General features: G+C 36.5%; 1 pseudogene; it reads left to right on the top strand.

Annotated features, from left to right (window-relative positions):
* Positions 1–23,193: 23,193 nt before the first annotated feature.
* Positions 23,194–23,678, top strand: LOC114034924 (annotated as a pseudogene).
* The last annotated feature ends 865 nt before the right edge of the window (positions 23,679–24,543 follow it).

Here is a 24,543-nt window from a genome sequence, read left to right as displayed (position 1 = left end):
CAAGGGGGCAAGAAATTCAATGGATGAGAATAGCAAAAGGTTGAATTGGCTACCTAAAGTATCAACATTACAAAATGAACAAATTAGGGTAGGAGTGATAGACCCATAATTCAGGGTAAGGCAGAATGTCCAAGATTGTGATGAAGACAAAAATTATGTTTAGGAGGCATGAGGCATAAAGAAAAATGAAAAGATGGTGGATATAGTCAGAAGAGTGGTTTTCAGAGTTCTGGCTGATGAAGGTGGGAAAATTTGTGAATGATGATAAGATTGAAGGTACGATCATTCCTGTAGGTACAGGTCACAAGAGTAAAGGATGGTGATTAACTAAAGATATGGAGCCATGATAAGATAGGACTCAGTTGTGAAGGGGAAAGGGGTAATACATATATTGAAATATTTGAAGATTTCTCAGGTTGAGGAAGGATTAGTTATGTTCTGCTTGTCCTGTGAGGAAGAATAGGAAGAAACTGAAAAGAGCCAAAGTTTGACTTGATCTAAGGAAAACAAAGCAAAACAAAACTTGCTAACTATTAGAACTAACCCAAAGTAGAATGGGCTATCTTGGGAGGCAGTAATTTCCCCTTCATTGGAGGTCTTTTAAGCAAAGGAAGAATAATTCTTTATCTGGAGATGGCCATTGATGTCCGTTACAACTCTGAAATTTATTATTCTGCAATTCTGTTTAGTACATAGTAGATTACCAACTAAATCATAAGACTGTAGTTTTCAAAGTCAGTCATGTTTCAAATGTTTTTCTCTGGTTTATGCTATGAGAAATCTGGTTTCATTTATTTTTTTTCTCAGTAATTTGCCCATCTAATAAGCATTAAAAAGAAAGTAATTTTGACCTTCCTTTTTAAGAATATTTAACCAGGCTGGCAAATGTCTACTTCACAGCTCTGTGCTCTAGGGAATGCTCAGGAAATACTTGTTGACTGACTGATTGAAGCTACAATTATATATGCAACTTTCATTTGTTTAAATTTTACTGGTAACATATATAACTAACATGGTGAGCTCTCAGATATTAAATTCCAGGCTGTTTGTCACATTTTGAAGTTTTCCTATGCAGAACTGCATGGTCTATCTTCTAGTGCTTTGACTGGATAAACTCATGTAATTTCATGAAAGCAAATTGTCATATGAATGCTCAACCATGTTCTTTCTCATTCTTTTGTAATAAGGAATCATCAAGATAGGAAGTCTTTTGAGGGGCATAGATCAGGAGTATGTAGTTACAAAAAGACACAATGTTTACATACATAGACCTTTTTAGTTTAAGTATGAAGGTTGCTATTGTCAAGAAGATCTGGTCCCTCGGGTAGTAAAGTTTGTCCACAATCTTGGAAAGTCCAAGCCTCTATTTTCCTACAATTCCCCTATTTCAGTTTGGGGACATCCCCTAGTTACCTTCATGGACTTGCATTTTCTATCCTGTGCTTCCCCACAAAAACTGGCTTTAAGGAGACAATTTGCTGTCATTCATTTATAGCTTGGCATGAATCTTATTCAATGTATTTGTCCAAGTATATACATTTTTTTCCCTTATCACTAAGTGTGCAATGCAGTTTTTCTTCCCCATGAGGAATATCAGACATCAGTCCAAAGATGAGGTAGTTTTTAGGTGATGAGTGTGATTCATGATACATAAGACTGAAAGAATCAATAGTGGCCATTTGGGAACATCCTCATTCATGTATAGTTTATGTTGATGATGGAAAGGAATAATGAAGCCAAGACTTTTTCCACACAATCCTGGGATGCTGTGTGCAATGCAATTTTAAGTCACAGATGATGGGACACCTCTTAATATATTACATTAATTAGTCAAGGACCTTTGATTTTATTGATAGTGGAACTTCCTCCATTAATACCAATCTCAGCCTGTCTATCATATAGTATCAGAATTTTCTCAGGCTCATGACTTGTACAGTCATATAACTAATTAGATTCTGAGGTGGGATTTGGGCCCAGGTCTTCCTAACCCTAAGACCTATATTAATATTTCATTAGTTGAGATTTAGTTTTTATTTGGTTTGGATCTGGAATTTCATCAGAATAAGGAACTCCCAGTGTGGTGATACCCTTTATCAATGTAGAATAGGTACAGATAAGTCCTTACCATATAGTCTTAGGAAGTTGTCTGAGGCACTGAAAATTAAATGATTTCATCCTGGTCTCACTGCTAGTATGGGTCAGAAGTAGGACTTGAACCTAGCTCTTCCTATCTCCAAGTCTGACACTAGATTTACTTACTAGGCAACATTGTCTGTTCTCCAGTTTAAACGTTCCTTTATTTACCAAATGCTTGGCTCTTTTTAGAAAAGTTCTGAAGTGAATGAAATCACTTATTTAGATTTAATGGATTTTTTAGTCATCTGTGTTTATTTTTGGATATCACATAGAGGTTAATAGGATAATGAAACAAAGGTATATCTCTAAAATTAGAGAGCAGTGGCCAAATATTTCTCATTGACGAGGTCAAATGCTCAAAGAATAAGAAATGAAGATTACTTAATGGGGCATATATGAGGAAGACATATGGGAAATCAGTTTATTTCAATATTTCTGAGATATGACGTTTCCATGTGCTATGCTTTAGTTCTTCTGCTATTTTTTGAGGCGGAGAAGATACAGTAGGAAACACAATAATGGGCTTTTGCTACCTGAGAACTTTAAGCTGGAATCTAAAAAAAAATGTCATTATTATATAATAGCAAAAGAAATACATCATTGGCTTTAAGGCTTGGAAATCTTTCAGGGAACTAAAGAGATGACAAAATCTGACACTCTCATATACAGTTTTCTCTGCTCAGAGACCAGTAAAGATGTTCTGTTCATCTCAGTTGTCATTAATCCACTATTCCCTTTGCAAATAAGTTAAAACAAAAATTCCTAGAAGGGGAAAATGGTATGTCACAAATTCTCTTCTGTTAGAATCCCTTCTACGTGACTTTTCAGATTGAATCTGAGAAGATAACAAGTAGGCAAACAATTTGAGAAAAACAAACACTTCTTTATATAGGGAGACAGGGAGAAGTGAGAATCACAAATAAACTGCCAACTCAGCAGACTCTCTCTCTCTCTCTCTCTCTCTCTCTCTCTCTCTCTCTCTCTCTCTGTCTCTCTCTGTCTCTCTCTCTGTCTCTCTGTCTCTCTCCCCCTCCCTCCCTCTCTCTCCTTCCCTCTCTTTCCATTCCTCCCTCCTTCCTTCCTTCCCTCTCTTCTTCCCTCTCTCCCTCCCTCTCTTCCTCTTTCTCTGTCTTTTTTATTTTCTCATCCCAGGAATGATAATAATAACTGACATTAATATTTTGGCAGCTTACAAAACATTTTCATCAGCACAGTTTTTGAGTCTAATTGTTAAAGTATTATTTGTCCCCTTTCAGAGATCAAAAAATTGAAACTCGGATAGGTTAAGTGTTTTGCCCCAAATCACACAGCAAGAGGCAGAATCAAGTCTGAGACTGAGGTCTTAGCTCCATGTATAATTCTTTTTTCACTAAACCATGGTAATAGGAAGCTGATTGGAAAATAGCTTTCTAAATTTAATGTTGGGTTGTTGTTAGTGTTAGATTGTTGTTTAGATTCTAAATCTCATGTTAAAAGACAGCTAATTTTGAAAGGTGACATTTAACAATATGGAGTTAAGAATGGAATTTGAATTTATGGACTGTGGCTTAAATATAGAAATGAAAGTTCACTTTACAAGGGCTAGTAAGAACATATTTGCCTAGAGTTTTGCAAATCTAATTAAAATGATCATAACCTTAAGAGGAAATGAAAGGAAAAAAAGTGCCTATGTGCTACAAAGCCACCAAGTTAGATATCATACCAGTACATATAGTCATAAGAAGTTGAAACACAACAGAAGTTGATCTAATCAGCTCCAATGATTTCAATTTTCATCTCTAAGCTGATTATTCTAAGGTGTACTTATATAGCCCTAATCTTTTTCCTAACCTCCAGACACATCTCCAATTGCTATATAAACATCTCAAACTGGATGTCTGGTAGACATCTCAAATTCAACATGTCCAAAACTGAACTCATCAAACTTCCTGCCCCCATTCCATTCTAAATTTTCCTATTAGTCCTACTGAGGACACTAAGATCTTCCCAGTCACCCAGGCTTACAATCTAAGTGTCATATTCAACTCCTCAATCTCTCTCACCCCCACCCCCACATCCACTCTTTTGTCAAGTTCTGGCAATTTTACCTTTGCAACATCTCTCACATTCCTCATCTTTCTCTTCTCTGACACAATCACCACCCTGTTGTAGGCTCTTATCACCCCATGCCTATAGTATGAGAATAGCCTGATGGTTGGGCTCTCTGCCTCAAGTGTGTCTCCACCTCAGTCCATCCTCCATGAACTTGTCATATAATTTCCCTGAAACACATATCTAAAACACATGCCACCCCCTTCAATAAACTTCAGTGGCTTCCTATCACCTTCATGACCAAATATAAAATCCTCCATTTGGCATTCAAAACCCTTTATTTACCTATCTCCCTCCTACCTTTCCAGTTTGCTTAGATCTTGTCCCCCATACCCACCTCATACTCTATAATCTAGTGACACTGGCCTTCTTATGTGTCTCGTACAAGACCCTCCATCTCTGAGCTCCAGGCATTTTCACTGGTTGTCCCCTATATCTATAATACTCTCCCTCCTCATTTTCACCTGCTGGTTTCCCTAGCGTTCTTTGATTGCCTGCTAAAATCCAACCTTTTAAAAGAATTTTTTTCTGATTCCTCCTAGTGCTAGTGCCTTCCCTTTATTGTTTATCTCCAATTTATCCTATACGTATTTTGTTTTAAAATAGTTGTTTGCAAGGTATCTCCTCAAATTGTGAGCTCCTTGAAAGCAGAGACTTGTCTTTTGACTTTTGTTGTGTCCCAAAGTCTTAACACAGTTTCTGGCACGTATAAGGTACTTAATAAATGTTTACTGACAGGTTGACACAAGAAACAAAGTCTAGGAAAGGAGCCAACAAGAACAATATGATCTCAAATGGCAATATACAAATGTACAAAATGAAGGTAATAAGCAAAATGCACTAGAGATGTAAATGCAAGGAAGAGAACTTTAACTTGTAGATATCACAAAGAATTGATGGGAAGAGACCCATGGCTAGAATATAACTGGATGAGTATACCTTGGTCAAAGGAAAGAGGATAGGCAAAAGATATAGTGAGGTTAAGTATACATGTTTATGAAAGGGAATCTAGGAAACATGGAGCAAAGTACTTGGGTGAAGAACAATGGCACCAGTAACAGGCATTTTTAAAAATTGTTTATTTTTTTTTTACTGGGGATGTGCTACATATCACTTAGACAGAATAAGGAAATAGATGAGGACATAGGAAACATCTCATGTTTGGCACAAAGGCATCTTAAAATATTGATGGGAGTCTTCAGTTATTTGGACATCTTCTGTTTCTGCCAAGAACAGAGTAACTATTGATTTCTTAGTTTGTCTTAATTATAATTCCATCTCTGAAAAGAAGTAACAGAATCTAAATCTTATTCTCAATAACAAAAAAGAACGTGATAGTAGTATAGAAATGATGGATAGGTACTATTTAAAGAAATGACTCAGAGTTTGTGATAGAAGAGCAGAGGAAAACCAAGCACAGTCTAATAAACACCCTAAATTTGGGGAGAGGAGATGTCAAAATCTCCAGAGGAATGATCTCATAGCCTCAGGTTCCACAGTAGAACTCATAGAATGAGGTAAGAGAATTTATTTTTAAAAATACATTATTGAATACACAGAGAAATATATTCAATGAGAAAATAGATAAGTTTTCTCAAGATACTGAAGTAGCCTCATATGGACTTCCCAAAAAATAAATGATTAAATAAATAAATAAAACCATGAGATTTCCACTGTCAAGATGGCAGTGAGGAAGGAACCCTCTGAAGCCCTCCCAAATCCCCCTCCAAACAACTAGAAAACTACTTTAGAACTGACCTAGGAAGCAGCTTACCACCATGGCAGGAAAGATTTGTCTCAATGAGGTGAGAAGGGAGTGAGGTCCAAGAGCAACAGGAGCCAGCCTCATAGCAGGGCTTCAAGCCTGGGGTAATCCAAGAGTGAGACCCACCCTCTTACAAACCAGCAACCTCCTGAGCAAGTTAGCAGTCTGTGCAGCACTGCAAGGCCTCACCCCAGAGACCCCACCCCCAGCACAAACCACTAGCGAGGCCTTGACCCCATTGCTGACCAGTAGTGAAGCCCTACCCTAGGGCTGACCAACAGCAAGACCCTGCTCCTAGGGCCTGCCAGCAGAGAGACCCTGTTTCCATAGCAACCCAGTAGCAGGGGTCCACTCTGAGGCAGACCAACAATATTCCTTCTCCAATGCCAGTCACCATAAGGACTACCAACCCAGCAGCAAGGCCCCACCCCTAGGGCAGGCCAGTAGCTAAACCCCACACCTGGGAAGGTCAACAAGCAGGCCCCATCCCCCAGTACAAGCCAGAAGGGAAGTCTACTGTCCAATGATAGCAAGTGGCTAAGCCCTGAAGCTCAGTGAAAGCTAAGAGTAAGATACTCAGCCCTAGCATTAAAAACAAAACAAAACAAAACAAAACAAAACAAAACAAACAAACAAAAACTGGAATAGTGCAAGACTAGAGCCCGACTCTCACATAAAAACACCAAATCACAAAAAGGCAGAAAAATGAGCAAAAAAACGATAAAAGAACTGACTATAGAAAGTCACTATGATGAGAGAGAGGATTAAGGCATAAACATAGAAGACGACAATAGTGTCAAAATGGCTACATGTGAAGCCTCAAAGAAAAAATGTGATTTGGTCTCAGGCCCAAAAAGAATTCTTTTAAGAGCTTTAAAAGGGTTTTAAAGAGCAAATTAGAGAAAAGTTGGGAAAAGAAATGAGAGTAATGTAAGAGAATCATGAAAAAAGAGTCAATAGCATGGGAAAAGATATACAAAAATTTACTGAGGAAAATAACTCCTTAAAAAATAGAATTGGTCAAATGGAAAAGGAGGTACAAAAACTCATTGAAGAAAATAATTTCTTAAAAATTAGAAATGAGCAAGTGGAAGCTAATTACTCTATGAAACATCAAAATATGACAAACCGAAATTAAAATATTTTTAAAAAAGATTAAAATGTGAAATTTCTCATTGGAACAGTAACTGACCTAGAAAATAGATCCAAGAGAAAATATAATAATTATTGGACTACCTGAAAGCCATGACAAAAAATGGCCTGGACAACATTTTTCAAAAAAATTATAAAAGAAAACTGCCCTGATATATTAGAACCAGAGGACAAAATAGAAATTGAAAGAATACGCAAATCACTGCCTGAAAGAGATCCTAGAATTAAAACTCTATGAAACACTCATGAGGAGGTAAAGAGTGGGGAGGAGGATAAGAGAGATGGGGGATAAACAAGTGAAAATAGCATGGAAGGAAATACAGTTAACATAATTATAAATGTAAATGGGATTAACTAATCTACGAAGTGGAAGGAGGTAGCAGAATGGATTGAAAAACCAGAATCCCACAATATGTTGTTTACAAGAAATAGATTTGAACCTGAGTGATTCACATAAAGGTAAGGAGTTAGAACAAAATATACTGTACTTCAGCTGAAGCATAGAAACCAGGGGTTGCAATCATGATCTCAGACTTATATAAAACTATAGACCAATTTCCCTAATGAAAATTGATGCAAGAAATTTAAATAAAATACTAGCAATGAGATTACAAAAATATATTATGAGGATCATACATTACGATTAGGTGGGATGGTTCAATACAGTACTGGTTCAATATTAGGAAAATTATCATCATAATTGACCATATCAATAATAAAACTAACAGAAATAATATATTATCTCAATAGATGCAGAAAAAGCCTTTGACAAAAAATGCTCATTCCTATTAAAAACACTAAAGAATATAGGAATAAATGGTGCTTACCTTAAAATAAATAATATTCATCTAAAAACCATCAGAAAGCATTATATGAATAAGGATAAGCTAGAAGGCTTCCCAATACAACCAGGGTGAAGCAAGGAAGCCCATTATCACACATATTATTTAATATTGTGCTAGAAATGTTAGCTGTAACAATAGGAAAAGAAAAAAAATTAAAGGAATTAGAATAGGCAATGAGGAAACAAAATTGTCACTGTTTGTTTGCAGATGATATGATGTTATATTTAGAAAATCCTAGAGAATGAAGTAAAAAATTACTTGAAATTATTAACAACTTTAGCCAAGTTGCGTGATATGAAATAAACCTACATAAATCATTTGCATTTCTATATATTACCAACAATCCAGCAGCAAGAGATAGGGACATTCCATTTAAAATAACTGTAGATAAGATATAATGCTTAGGAATCTACATGTCAAGACAAACCCAGGAACTATATGAACACAACTATAAAACACTTTTCACATAAATAAAGTCAGATCTAAACAATTGGGAAATATTAATTGCTCATGGATAGACCAAGCCTATATAATAAAAATGTCATTTCTACCTAAATTAATATATTTATTTAGTGCTATACCAATCAAACTATCAAGTATTATTTTATAGAGCTAGAAAATGATAACAAAATTCATCTGGAAGAACAAAAGCCCAATGGTATCAAGGGAATCAATGAAAAAAAATGTGAAAGAAGGTGGTCTAACTATATCAGATCTTAAACTATATTATGAAGTGGTAATTATCAAAATCTAATACAGGCTAAGAAACAGAGTGGTGGATCAGTGGAATACATTAGGTACACATGAAATTACAATAAATGACCATAGAAATCTAGTATATGATAAACCCCAAAATTCAAGCTTTTGGAACAAAAACTCATCATTTCACAAAAACTACTAGGAAAACTGGAAAACATTATGACAAAAACTCAGCATAAACCAACATCTCATACTGTATACTAAGATTGGGTCAAAATATGTACATTATTTGCACATAAAATGTGATACAGTAAGCAAATTAAGAGAACATAGAATAGTTTATCTGTCAGATTTTTTTTAGGGGAATAATTTAGGACCCAAGAAGATATAGAGATCAATACAAAATGTAAAATAGATCATTTTTTTAACTTTATTAATCTCTCATTTGATTTTCAGAATTTCTAATTATGTATTTAATTAGAGAGTTTTAATTTGTTCTTTTTCTAGCCACCTTTTAGCAAAATGCCGTTTCCTTCCTCATCTCTTTTATTTTGATCTATTTCTTTTTTTCTTTCTTTCTTTTCTTTTCTTTTTTTTTTTTGCTTTGGCTTTGTCTGAGATCAGAATTGCTACCCCTGCTTTTTTTTTTTTCTACTTCAGCTGAAGCATAATATATTCTGCTTCAGCCTTTTACCTTTAGTCTGTGTATATTTTTCTGCTTCGAATGTGTTTCGTGTAAACAACATATTGTAGGATTCTGTTTATCCTCTTCTGTTTTATGGGAGAGTCCATCCCATTCATATTCACAGTTATTATTATTAACTATATATTATCCTCCATCCTATTTCCCATCCTCATTCATACTTTTCTCTCTCCTTTCACCCTATGCCTCCTCACAAGTGTTTTACTTCTGACCATCACCTCCCTCAATCTTCCCTCCCTTGTATCAGGCCCTCCTCCCTTTTCTTTCCCCTCCTACTTCTTCCCTCCCTTGTACCCTTCCTTGTATTAGCCTACCCTCCCTTTATTTTCCTTTCCCCTCCTACTTCCCTATAGGGTAATTTCTATACTTAATTGAGTGTGCATGTTATTCCCTCTTTGAGTCAAATCCAATGAGAATCAGGTACAAAAAAATGCTTACCCCCTTCCTTCTTTCCCTCCATTGTAATAGGTCTTTTGTTCCTCTTCATGTAATGTAATTTACTCTATTCTGCCTCCCTCTTTCCTCTTCTCCCAGTTCGATTCTTTTTTTTTTTTTACCCCTTTTTTATATCATCATGTCAAAGTCAAATTATACCTATGCCCTCTGTGGATGTATACACCTTCTAACTTCCCCAATAGAGATGCAGTTCTCAAGAGTCATAAATATCATCTTCCTATTTAGGGATGTAAACAGTTTAACCTTATTGAATTTTTGTTTTGTTTTGTTTCCTATTTACCTTTTTATGCTTCTCTTGATTCATGTAATTGAAAATCAATTTTTTTTGTTCAGATCTGATCTTTTCATGAGGAGAGTTTGAAAGTCCTCTATTTCATGGAATGTCAATCTTTTCCCATGAAAGGTTATACTGAATTTTTCTGGGTACTTGATTCTTGTTTGTAATCCAAGCTTCTTTGTTTTCTGGAATATCATATTCCATGTCTTGTGGTCCTTTAATGTTAAATCTACTAAGTCCTGTGTAATGCTGACTGTGGCTCCTTGATATTTGAATTTTTCTTACTGGCTGCTTGCAGTATTTTCTCCTTGACCTGATAATTCTGGAATTTGGCTACAAGATTTCTTGAAGTTTTTATTTTGGAATCTCTTTCAGGAGGTGATCAGTGGATTCTTTCAATGACTATTTTACCGTCTGGTTGTAGGATATCAAGGCAGTTTTCTTTACTGATTTCTTGAAAGATGTTGTCCAGGCTCTTTTTTTGATCATGGCTTTTAGGTAGTCCAATAATTCTTAAATTATCTCTCCTGTATCTATTTTCCAAGTTAGTTTTTTTTTTTTTTCCAATGAGGTATTTCACATTGTCTTCTATTTTTTCATTCTTTTGGTTTTATTTTCTTGTGATTTCTCATAACATCATTAGCTTCTATTTGCTCATCTAATTTTTAAGGAATTATTTTCTTCAGTGAGCTTTTGGACCTCCTTTTCCATTTGGCCAACTCTACTTTTGAAGGCATTCTTCTCCTCATTTTGTACCTCTTTTACAATTTGACATAGTCTGTTTTTTAAGGTGTTATTTTCTTCAGTAGTGTGTGTGTATGTGTGTGTGTGTGTATGTGTCTCCTTTATCAGGCTGTCGACTGGTTTTTCATGATTTTCCTGCATTGCTCAAATTTGTCTTCCCAATTTTGCCTCTAGCTATCTTACTTGATTTTCAAAATTCTTTTTGAGCTTTTGCATGGCCTAAGACCAATTCACCTTTTTCTTGGAGGCTTTGGATGTGAGAGTTTTGACTTTGTTGTCTTCTTCTGAGTTTGTGTTTTGATCTTACTTGTCACCACAGTAACTTTCTATAGTCAAAGGTGTTTTTTTCCCCATTAATTGCTCATTTTCACAGCCTATTACTTGACTTTTAACTCTTTGTTAAAGTAGGGCTCTGCTTCCAGGGTGGAGGGTACACTGTCCCAAGCTTGAAGGCTTTTGTGCAACTGTTTTCAGAGATACTTCTAGGGATCTGTAAGTTTTCAGTTCTTCCCAGGTAATATGATCTAAGGAGAGGTGTTTTCTACTCTCCTGGCTTGTGCTCTGTTTCTGTGAGCAACCACAAACATTATTTTCTGCCCTGGAACTAGGAGGAGGATCCCCCCTCCACTGTGGCTGCAAGCTCTGCTGTGCTAGTGCTTTTCCTTGCTCAGGGACTGACACCCAGGACTGTAACACAGATCTGAGTATGGGCAAAGCAACAGAGTCCTGCCTCAATGCTAGCAAAAATACCAGTGTAATTTCATTCTCACCAGTTGTTTGCTCCCTTTACAATCTATAGGCTGAGAGCTGTGAAAGTAGCTGTTTCTGCTATAGTTGCTGCTGCTGCTGCCTCTGCCACTGCTGATTCACTCACTCCCAAGGTCTGATCTTGGTTTGCTGTGTCAGGGGCAGTGTTGGTTTGACCTGTGCTGATCTGTGCTCCTTTCTCAACTTGGTGCAACAGACGTTTCCTGCCAACCTGCCAACTTGCCTTGGGCTGGAAATTTATTTCCCTCCATGTTTTTGTGGGTTCTACTGCTCTAGAATTTGTTTAGAGTCATTTTATAAAGGTATTTGAAAGGATTTGGGGGAGAACTCTGGGGAATCCCTCCCTTTTCTCTATTATATTGGCCCTGCCCCTCTGACTGATTCTTGATTTCTCAGAGTCATTAACTTCCTCTTCCCCAATTCTAGTTTTTAAGAAATTATTTTCTTTAGTTATCATTTGTACCTCCTTTTCCATTTGGCCAATTCTACTTTTAAAGGAGTTGTTTTCTTTGGTACATTTTTTTTTCCAATTTGGCCAATTATATTTTTTAGGGTGTTGTTTTCTTCAGTCAGTTTTTTTCCTTCCTTATCCAAGTTGTTAGCTCTTCCTTGCATACCTCTCATTTCTCTTCCCAATTTTTCTTCTACCTCTCTTTTTTGAGTTTTAAATTCCTTTTTGAGCTCTTCCAAGAAGGCTTTTTGGTCTTGAGACCAATTCGTCTTCCCCCATTGAAGCTTCACATGGCATTATAACATTGTTGTCCTCTTCTGAGTTCATGTTTTGATCTCTGTTACCAGATTAGCTTTCTATGGTCAGGGTTCATTTCTATTTTTTTACTCATTTTAAGTCTATTTTGTGACTTTTTAAGTTGAGCTCTGCTCCTGGGACACAGGAGCATTGTCCCAAGCTTCTTGTGCTTGGGGACAGGGGCCTAGTCACTGGCTTTATGCACTGGGGCCTCAGGTGCTATCAGGTCTCCCACTGCATTGGGATGGCCTGGCCTAGCTATGCCTATTATACTGGGGGTTCCAGGGCTGACAATTAGCCTTCTGTATTGGGGCTGGAGGCCTCACAGCTGGCCTGCTGTGCCACTAGCCTGCTGAGCCAGGACTGAGGGGCCTAGGTTGCTAATCTGTGCTGTGGATAAGAGCTTCCCACTGGCTTGCCTGGACAGCATCTGTACTGGACTTTGCTCCCCCTTTATCCAGTAAGACAGACCTTTCCTGAAGTTCTTCTAAGATATCTTAAGCTGGAATTTTTTTCATTCCCTCTTTTTGTAGGTTCTTTTGCTCCAGAAGTCATTTAGAAGCTTGATTTAATATTGTTTCTGAGGGAAAATGGGAAGAGCTCAGACAACTTCCTGGTTTTTCTCCTCCATCTTGGTTTTGCCCTTCATTTTCAATAGTTCTATTCTTTGAGAGGTGGTTTAAAGGATGTGTCACTTATTTTCTTTACCCATCAAGGGATACATTAATTTATCTTCTAATTCTTGCTTTTTTCAACTTATTTACATTTTCCCTCCTCTAAGTTGGTAACTTAGCCTCTGTAGTTACTGGAGCAGACCTGGAAAGATGGAAAGATTGACTCCTTTCCATCTGTCACCCCAAATGTACATAGGCCCAGAGTAAAACAGAATCCACCATACTTTGGTGCTTGTACAGCTGTCTCGGTACACCAAGATTGCATGTGCTTGACACTATGTATATTCACAGCATAAAATCATAATTGACTGTAGTGTTGGGTTTCTTTAGAATTGATGATGTATGTGGAGACCCAGGCTGAAATTCTATCAAAATATGGCTATTCCAACAATTTTTCATGTGGATCTTTAATTTATCTTTTGAGTGTACTCCAAGAAGAACAGATCTATTAAACTTTCCCAGAACCAGAGGTGAAAATAACATATTGTTCTTTCAAACAGTGTGATAAAAGGAGAGGTGAGAGGAAGGGGGAAGGGGAGCAAGAAGAGGGGAAACAAAATGGCTCTTTGGCTAGAGGGGATGTGGACCCCTTTGTTAAACAGGTTGTAGGGAAAAGAATGTAGCCCTTTCAGTTCAGAGAAAGCGTGCTATAAAGAGAGAATAAGAATATCAGGGTTTTTTTTTTTTTAAGTGAAAATACAGAGACAAGAACATTGCAATTTCAAGAATGTATTTAAGAGGTCATTCAAAATTAAAAATCATCCCTTCAAATTCGAAAATGGTGCATCAGGGAATGATCCTAGGTATATAACTATGTGCAAGTCACTGAACCTCCCCAAACCTGTTTTCTCAATAAAATGGAGATAATATAAGCATAATTGTACTGCCTACATCAGAGGGTTATTTTGAGGAAAGCATATTATAAAAGTAGAAGTTCTGTATGAATATGAATTAGAATATTCCTAATTATACTCTTACATTTGGGAGGATGAGAGTTTCCTTCAGCAATTTCAGATTATCCAGGAGAGTAATTTAGTTCTAAACCTCAGTACACCACAGCACAGGGACAACCAAATCCTTTCTACAAAAGACTACAGCCCCATTAAATTTTATACAATATCTGAAAGGAGGTCAGTCATTCTGCTTCCACCTGCTTTGCATTGACATTTGATCACCACCTGTGAAGCTCATTGTGATCAAGAAATGAAGGGAAGGGAATAAGCATTAATATGGCACCTACTATGTGCCAGGAATTGTGCTAAGTGTGATCCTAATACTGAACATCAGTCTTCAGGAAAAGAGATTTAATTAGAAGGTCCTTTCTTCATCCTGATGATGTATTCATGATGGTTTTGGAAGTGGCAAGAAGGGAGAGCTAAAGGGTATTTTTATTCCATTTAACAGAAAATGGCAAATAGTTCTCCAGGGATCCTGAATGACCATTATTTGCCTCAGATTAAAGGGTTAATCTGACCAAAACTAATGGATTAGGCACTTATTTTGTTCCTAACTGTAATGAGCTGCTATTTGCTCTCAGCTAGTCCCTAAATCTAATATGCCTCTTAAGGTTTCCAAAATCTCAGCCAGTGGAAACTGGAGGGAAAATACACCAAGTTTCGCTGATAAAGGTCTCATTTCTTCAGGGAACTGAGCCAAATTGCTCTTGTAAAAATATTCCCAAATTGATAAATTGTTGAAAAATATGAACGGGTAGTTTTCAGAGGAAGAAATCAAAGCTATCAATATGAAAATATGAAAAGAAGTTCTAAATCATTATTAATTAAAGAAATTCAAATTGAAACCACTCTGAGATATCATCTCACATTCATCAGATTAACTAACATGACATAAAAGGAAAATGACAAAAGTTTTGGGGGATGTTGAAAAATAGGGACATTAATGCACTGTCGGTGGAGTTGTGAACTAATCCATCCATTTTGTAGCATAATTTGGAACTGTTCCTAAAGGGCTATAAAACTGTACATGCTATTTGACCCAGTAATACCACTACTAGATATGTACACCAAAAAGATCAAAGAAAAAGGAAAAGGCCATATATGTACAAAAGTGTAACAGCTCTTTTTGTGGTGGCAAATAATTGGAAATTGAGGGAATGCCCATCAATTGAGAAGTGGTTGGTTGAACAAGTTGTGGTATATATTGTAATGTAGTACTATTATGCTGTAAGAAATGACAAGCAGGGTGATTTCCGAAAAACCTGGAAAGACTGATATGAGCTGATGTAAACTGAAATGAGCAGGACTAGGAGCACAATAATAGTAATATTATAACAGTCATCAACTGTGAAAGACTTAACTACTCTGATCAATACAGTGATCTACAATAGTTACAAAGAAATCATGATGAAAAAGGCCACCCACCTCCAGAGAGAAAACTGATGAGCTCTGATTGCAGGTTGAAGCACGTTTTCTTTCACCTTCTTTTTCTTTTTTTTTATTCAACATGGCTAATATGGAAATATGTTTTTCATGACTTCATATGTATAATGGATAACATACGTCTTGCATTCCCATTGGGTGAGGGAGGGGTGGGAAGGAGGAGACAATTCAGAACTGAAAATAAAAAATAACAAACAAAATCCCTGATAGAAATTTGGGTGATAAATAGGAAAATTTGAGGAAGCCCATAGCCACTTCTGGTTCCTACCCCTTAGAGGTACATTAGTTTCATCCTGATTTGCTATATATGCCAAACAAAACAAAGCAAAACACAAAACAAAACAATACCCAAAACAACCTCTTTAGAATGTAGAGACTATCTACTGCTCCTATCCATCCATCTCCATGTTCGTGAACATGGAACCTTGGATGCTACACTCAAGTACAAGGTATGAATTTGGTTAGCATCTTTTCAAAATCATACTTAATGCTCTGCTACTTTTCTTCTTTTTTCATTCATGCATTCATTCTTCTTCTCCTCTTCCTCTTCCTCCTCCTCTTCTTCTCCTCTTCTTCCTCTTCCTTCTCTTTCTCCGTCCCTTTCTCCCTTCTTTCTTCCTTCCTTCCAAAAAATTAGTTGACTGCTGTGGAATGGGCATGGTTGGGAAGTGGTAGTTCAGATACCTGATCACCTGATTAGGTACTTCTTGATGCAGATTTCTTGGAGTTGGGAGTTCTCAATCTGTGTGTGTGTGTGTGTGTGTGTGTGTGTGACAGATCACAGAAAGGAAAATACTGAGAATTAAATTATTGAATTGAACAATGATATTTGACACAGAGTAGGAAGAAAACATCCTTTTAAATATTGAGCAGGCTCTCATCAACAAACATAGCCAGAAGGGAAATGGCCGTTGTATTCGTTTATAAAGCCACCTTGTGTAGTATTCAGTATAGCAAAGAAAAGACAAATCCTTCAATACACACACATATACACACACACACATCATGGGAGTTTAGTATAATTATGTCCAAAGAGCAGGGGCATTGACAGATAACACAGAACATTAGAACAAAGTGGAGTCAAGAATGGATTATAGACCACAATAAATCCTCTTGCTCTAACCATGCCATTTCTTTTGCCCTGGAGTAGCCCCATGTGGATGAATTGGTATTTGTCAGAGGGCAAATATCGGATTCCCAGCAATGTAAATTTCTCTGTTGATGATAAGATTTCTGGGTTCTGGTTTGTTATAAGGTCAAGAGCTACTGGTAGTTTCTAGGAAGTGCTTTATTAGCAATAGCAGTAGGAGTAAGAGTAGGAGTAGGAATAGTAGGAACAGCAGCAGCAGCAGCAGCAGCCCAGCAATTACAGCAGGAATAGCAGCAGCAGCAGCAACAGCAGAAGCAACAGAGGATGCCCACGATGCCCCCGATTAGCTTTGCATTATTTTTTTTTCATTTCCTCTAAAATGTTGTTTTCTGATATTGTAATAATAGTTGAAAAAACAAATATAACTTTTGAAAATTGAGACAATTTATTGTAAATTGCGTTAAGACTGTCGCCATGCTTTTTTTCACCCCATAAACAATATCCAAAAATCTAACAAAGTGACTTTAATTTGTTGGGAATACTTCCTCTAGAATATTGATAGGAGGATGTTGAAAAGGGTTACACAGAATTAAAATTTATGGATAGCCACCTGAGGGAATATACACATCAATGAGATTACAGTTCCCTGGAAGTACAGAAGCAAAAAAGTACTTAGAATCTGTGAAAGGTAGTAGCTCATTAATAGCTCATAAATGTATGGCACTAACAAATTACAATAATAAATAAATGTCAAATGTATAATGGCCAACACATTATTTAATGCAAGTGTTTATTGATTTGTGTTTACTGGTGAAGGTTATGGGTGGGAGGGGGGGATTGTGGTGGGGTGGGGGAATAAGTGTGAGAGACACTATGCAACACAGTTGAGGGAAGGAGAATGTATTTTAAACAGCTGAGAAATGTATTCTTCCTTATTCAATGTTCAGTTTTAACCTCAAATTCAGCACATGTAGCCAAAAGTAGATGCAAAACTTTGAAAAACTTACTAGTACTTATCAGTTGTTTATTTCCTGCCAACCCTGGCTGAAACAAAAGTGCTGGTCAAACTGAAAAACAGAGTGAATATCACTGAGATCAGTAGCCTGAATAACTAGAGTATCCATTTAATACAGATGAGAGAGAGACTTTGAAAGATTATACCATTTGTTTATTATTTCATTCACTAATCATTTATTAAGCCTATACTTGCTGCCATATCTGTTCTAGGTGCTGGAGATGGGGAGGGAGGGATGAAACAGTTGCTGCCATCAAGAAACTTAAATTCTATAGGATGACACAAAATGTAAAGTGAAAATTACTTTGTGTGTATGTATATGTGTTTGTGTGTGTTTCTGTGTCTGTGTCTGTATCTGTATGTGTATGTGTGTGTATATGTGTCTGTGTCTGTATGTGTATGTGTGTATTCCCAAGGGGAAGGCACTAACACCTAGAAGGATCCAGCTGGGCTTCACGAAAGATGTGTTACTAGAACTGAGCTTTGAAGGAAACTAGGGACTTTATGAGTAAGAGGTGATGGGGAGGGCCTTCTAGGCAAGAGAGACAGCCTAATCAAAGGCACAGAGACTGAAATCAGAATGTGAAGCAAAGGAAAAGGAAGCGAGTCCTTTAGGCTAGAATCTAGAGGTAATAGCACTTTGATTCCTCACAGATGCTGATTTTATTCATTTATAAACCAAGCCTTTTTAAGCTAAAGATTCCAAAGAGGTTGTATGAAAGGCCAAGAAAACCAAATCTGAAATAGTGTTGAATAATCTCTGTCAAAATCCAAACTCAGGTATCTATATCCATTTCAGGGACTCTGGGAGAATATAAGAACCTCAGTGTACCTTGTTTCTCTTTAGATTAAAATAAACCAGACCCATCCTATGGAAGATATGGTATAGTCCCTAAGATGTCTGTGTGTGCTTATTTACCATAATGATAACTGGGAAAGCTATGCTGAAATCATTTTGTTCAGAGCCCATTTTCTGTTCTTATCTTTGTGATAGAAAGGGCTTAAACAGTAAGTTATTATATCCTTGGAAGGGTGATCCATCCCTAGTCATCTGTGGATTTTAAAGTGCCCCTTATTCATGTATTGAGAGCATTAGCAGTTTGCCCATAACAAGAAAAGCCTGTCTAGACCACTGATCAAAAGTATCAAAAATCTATTCCTACCAGGGAGCTGGCAGACAGAGCTATTTGTCAACAGCCTGTATTCCCTCCAGGTAATTTAAAGTCTTTCTTTTTCTTGTTTTTAGTACTTCTTTTATCGAGCCTCTTAAATTCATGTGTAGCATGTCAAATACCCTGTAAAAATGGCTGTCTCCTGGCTTTGGGGAATAGCGAGCCTACCATGGTACTGAATGAGTTAAACTTTCCCTGTTTTCACACTGGAATAAAGTTAATAAGCAACCAATGACATGGGTTATAGCTGCAAAAGCTAAACTTATAAGTAATCCTAAAGGGAAAGAGGAAAATTGTTCCTGACAAGCTGAAATTACATTATAAAACCCCTTATGTGTTGAGAAGCCCGGAGTTGTTCGGGGCACGAAGCTTATTTCAATGTTTAACTAAACCTGTTTATAAAGAAAATATCTTGCCCAATATCAGTTTTCCTAAAGCGTGCCCTTTAACCCCAGAGTTTTTGTTTCTTTTCATTGTTGGCATGGAGACCAAGAGGCACTCCACGGGACTGATCAATGCATGGTTCTATCAACATCACATTTTCAGTCAAGTTCCCAGGAGCCTTCCTCCTGGATCTGTCATTTTGATTCAGATAGCTAAATCAGGCTAAGCACTGCAATGATAATGGATGACTTGCCTCATTAGCTGGCTCCTGCTGCTTTCCTCTGCCAGGAACCTCAGCACTGGCTGCCCAGGATCTGGGGGAAGATAACTGTTTCTTTGAAATTATTTTAGTGCATTTTTTTCCATTAATTCTCATCTCTGCATTTTGACAATAAATACGTGGGGCAGTGTAGACACCAAATCCATATACACAGACCTCCAGGTCTGCATACTCATTGGGCTGCTATTTTTATACAGAATGAGAACAACAGGTTTAGTTTAGTAAAGGGGGGGGGCACCACTTCCAATAGTTTCCTTCAAATATTAAATGTCTGATAACATTTTAACTAATGTTATTAGTAATATTGTAATATTCTTACTTCCTTAATTTTCTATAAATCTAAGTAACTACTGAATTCTAAATTCTGTTCCATCACCAAATATGTAAATATTGCATATGTACCTAGAATCGATACATGTTTCATCTGGGGACTCTGACTCATTATGTATTTAATGATAAGAATAATTAATATAAATTCAAACTTAGTAGGATTTCTATTTTATGTGGAGATGGGGGGAAGAGGAGGGAAACAACCAAAAGGCTCTTATTTAGTCATCATTGTCTAAATTTAGGGTTCCTTGTTAGAAGCTCATGAAATTAGGTACAATTATGCATGTGGTTGAAAGCTTCCTGTAGAAAAATAAAAGAAAAACACAATCAGAAGCAAAAGGAGGTGAAGTTAGAGAAGCAGCACTGTTTCATGGAGAGAGGATGAGAATCACCAAAGGAGAAATGATCAGATTCAAGCATTGCTCCCCATATGAATTCAGTCAATTATTCTGACTCTTCTTGCTTTATCTAAAAGGGCTAGTGACTACAGCTAAAGCCTACAGAAGGGACCTGTGGGTTTAAAAATACTTGGCTAACTGTTTCTATTGATCCTGACATAAAGATTTTGCAGCTACAGTTCCTTGTAACCAAACTACTTAAACAGTCTTTAGTCTAACTGTATGCCCCACACAACATTGCCCCACCTTTTCTCAGCCTTTGTACTTGAAATTCATGGTCTTTTCTTGCCCAGTCTCCAAACTTTTGTTTTCTCTTCTGAAAAGCTATTTAGCTTATGAAAACTAAATAGTTTATGTTAATACTTAGGTAAACAGTTGAATTTAAAGTATAAAATTATTTTTTTTTCTGGATTCTCTTTCTTCCATTGACTTTGTTGTCAATAGCAATTTCAGTTGGGGTGCTAGTGTTTTCTTCATAGTGTCAATATTTGTTGACCAAACAGTTAAAAAATATTATGAATATTTGTCATCTGACTTCCATGACACAGATGCCACCTAGTAGTAGAAGAGGATTTCAAGGATCTGGGTTTGATTTCTTGACTTGACCTTTATCATCTTGGACAAGTCATTTAAACTTTTTTCTTTTTAGCTTTGGCTTCTTCATCTCTAGAATGAGGATGCTAATATCAGTACTACCTAGTTCATAAAGTTGTGAGGATCAATTAAGATGATTATACACACACACATCTATACACATTTATATGTATATGTGTCTTGCTAATAGTTAGCTTATAAAAAGTATTAGGCAATTCATATTCATTGAGTTCACAGTTTTAATTGATTGGATGAAATCAGTGACTTTATATGGATTCATAAAATCCAAGTTTTTGGCTAACTTGTGTATTTTTTATTTTTTTGGGGGGGGAGTTTACAGGCATCCATTACATATAGGCAAAGAAAGATATAACAGCAAAATGTTTCAGTGACAATGATGTGTTTTTAGGTATACTCTTCCGTAGAATGAAAATAGTTGATATGGTACTATCTCTGAGGGCTGATGAATTTAAAGCAATAGCCTAGAGGTATTTGAGCTCAGGTCCTGAGTACTAAATGCAGTGATTATGTTAACTGATCATTCTGACTATAGACACTATCCCATTGGGGTTTGCATAACATTTGCAATGTATCTTTTATATCAAAAATTTTTAATCTTTTTTTTTTAAGCCAAAGACTTCCTTGGCGATTTGGTAAAGATTGTTGATGCCTTCTCAGAATAATGATTTTAATAAAACAAAAAAAAAATGGGATTATAAAGAAAACCAATTATATTAAAATATTTATTAAAATATTTTTAAAGGTTCAATAGAATCCAGGTTAAGAACTCTAATGATAACATATAGTAATATAATAATCTATTATCTATGACCTCTATAATATTTCTCCCTCCTCCCATGTATGATTCCTTCCTTTAGGCATATCACTTTGTACTTAGGTATTCAGGGGAAAGTAACATATCTGCTGATTTAATTTTTTTAAAATCCTTCATCTCAGTGGAGTAGAACTAGTTTTATTTTTTTTAAACCTTTTCATAATTAAAATGTGCCTAGTAAGCATGTTCATTTTGGCATTTGGAACATTTTTCACACTAGTCAATCAAATATGATTTCTAGTCCATTATACAATAAGCATGAGAGGAAGGGGAAAACAAAAAGGCTAAGTTTGAATTTTGCTTTAAAAAAAAACAACACTTTGGCCCTGTTGTGATGACATAGCCTACACCAGGAAATATGTAAGTAAGTAACTAAATATCCCTTCCTCAAATATTTGGAAGGTCTGTTATTTTTCTTTACTGATCATCATTGAAACCAAGATAGTGGAGTAGAGTGACTTACCCAGCCAATCTCTCCCAATATTTTCCTCCAAATAATTTTAAAGTAACACCTCAAATCAAAATGTGGAGCCTCAGAACCAACAAAAGGTCAAGATGAGATATTTTTCCAGCCTAAGACCACTTAGGAGGTCAGTAGAAGAGGTCTGTGAAACAAGGTTGTGGGCTGCACTTTTTACAGCAACAACAGCAAGGAGCTTTGGAGGCAGCTGTGGCAGCAGCAGCTTCATGAATTGTCATGAAAGGGGTCAGGGAACTAGTCAGAAAGAAATTATAGGGGAGTTGGCATGTGGCACAGACTCTGTTGAATTGCCCACACACAGTTCTGGGTCATAATTCCAGGGTGGAGAAAAGCACCGGGGGTCAGTCAGAAGGGAGCAGGGGACCTAATCTCAATTTCAGTCCATGGATGAGAACTAGCACATGGCAGCTGTAGGGGAGCAGGAGACTTTACTGGGTAAAGACCAGAGCATAAACCAGGAGAGTAGTGACCATACCTCTCCCCAGATCACACCACCTTAGAAGCACCAAAACTTGCTGACCCTCAGAACTAGCTCTGAAAACAGTAGCACAAAAAATCCTGAACACTGGGACAGTGTCTCCCTGTGTCCAGGTGAGCAGAGCTCACTTTAACATAAAGTTTAAAGTCAAGAAGTAGGCTAGAAAAATGAGCAAACAACAACAACAAAAATAACTTCACTATAAAAAAGCTAGTACAGTGTCAAGAAAGACAAAGTCACAAACTCAGAATGTGAAAACAGCTACAATCAAAGTTTCAAAGAAAATATGTAAATGGACCAAAGGTCAGCAAGGATTCCTAGAAGACTTAAAGAAAGGGGTAAGACTGGTAGGAAAAAAGCGGGAAAAGAAATGAAAGTGATGCAAGACAATTATGAACAGAGAATTAACAGCTTGGTAAAAGAGGCACAAAAATACTGAAAAAAAAAACTCCTTAAAAAAAAGAAGAATTGACCAAATAGTAAAAGAGGAACAAAAGCTTACTGAAGAAAATAATTCCTTAAAAATTAGAAATGGTGAAATGGAAGCTAATTACTCCACAAAACATCAAGAAACAATAAAAACAAAGTAAAAATATAGGGAAAAATGGGAAATATCTCATCAGAAAAAATAACTGACCATGGAAATAGATCAAGAAGAAATAAGTTGCTCTTCCTCGGTGGCTCTGAGGTCAAAATGAAGTTCAATCCCTTTGTGACCTCTGACCAAAGCATGAACCGCAAGAGGCATTTCAATGCCTCTTCCCACAGAGGAAAGAAAATTATGTCTTCTCTTTCTAAGGAGCTGAGACAGAAGTATAATGTCTGCTCCATGCCCATTTGAAAAGATGACGAAATCCAGATTGTTCAAAGATACTACAAAGGACAGCAAATTGACAAGGTGGTCCAGGTTTACAGAAAGAAATATGTGATCGACATTGAGCATGTGAAGTGGGAGCAGGCTAATGGTACAGCTGTCCATGTGGGCATTCATCCCAGCAAGGTAGTTATCACAAGGCTAAATCTGGACAAAGATTGCAAAAAGATCATTGAGCAAAAAGCCAAATCTCACCAAGTAGGAAAGGAAAAGGGCAAATATAAGGAAGAAACTATTGAGAAAATGCAAGAGTAAAAAATTACATGGCTGTAATTAAATTTCTAGAATAAAAAAAACCCAATTTTATGTTAAAGGAGTAAAGAGTTTGGAATATTCTGGAAGGCAAAGGAGCTAGGATTATAACTAAGAATAACCTACCAAACAAACTGAGTATGATCCTTCCAGGGGGGAAAATGGATATTTAATGAAAGTGAGTACTTCTAAGCATTCCTTATGAGAAGACCAGAGCTGAATAGGAAATTTGACTTTCAAACACAAGACGAAGATAAAAAGGTAAATATGAAAGAAAAACTACAAAGAATTCAATAAGGTTAAACTATTTTTATTTCTACAGTGGCATTTAAACTCCTGAGAATTTATCATTATAAGGCAATTAAAATGAGTCTATATAAAGGGAATGGGTGTGGGTTAATTATGTTGGGATGATCTAAAAAAATGAAGGAATGAAAATGAGAAAAGGGGAAGGCAGAAGAAAAAAGAAGAAAATCATCTCACATACAAGAGACACACAAAAAATAATTTTTATAATGAAGTGGAAAATGGTGGGGATTGCAATTCTTGAACCTTACTCTCTTCAGAATTAGTTCAAGGAGGGTAATTATATGTGTATATATATATATATATATATGCATACATGCATACATACATACATAGATACATACATACACACACATACACAGAGTTGGGTATAGAAATCTATCTTTACCAACAGAGAAGTAGAACAGAAAAGGAATAAGAGAAGTAGGGTGGATCATAAAAGAGAAGGTGGATTACAGGAGGCAGTGATCAGAAGCAAAATATACTTTGGGGGGGAGGAGAAGATAAAAAGAGAGAGAGAAGGATAAACTAAAGAAAATAGGATGGAGAAACAATGCAGTAATCATAACTGAATGTGAATGAGATGAAGTCATCCAT

The sequence above is a fragment of the Vombatus ursinus genome, unplaced genomic scaffold (genome assembly GCF_900497805.2).
Source record: "Vombatus ursinus unplaced genomic scaffold, bare-nosed wombat genome assembly UNPS02009132.1, whole genome shotgun sequence".
Taxonomy (NCBI): Eukaryota; Metazoa; Chordata; class Mammalia; order Diprotodontia; family Vombatidae; genus Vombatus; species Vombatus ursinus.
Note: the sequence above shows the minus strand (reverse complement) of the source record. Positions and strands in the feature narration are given on the sequence as shown.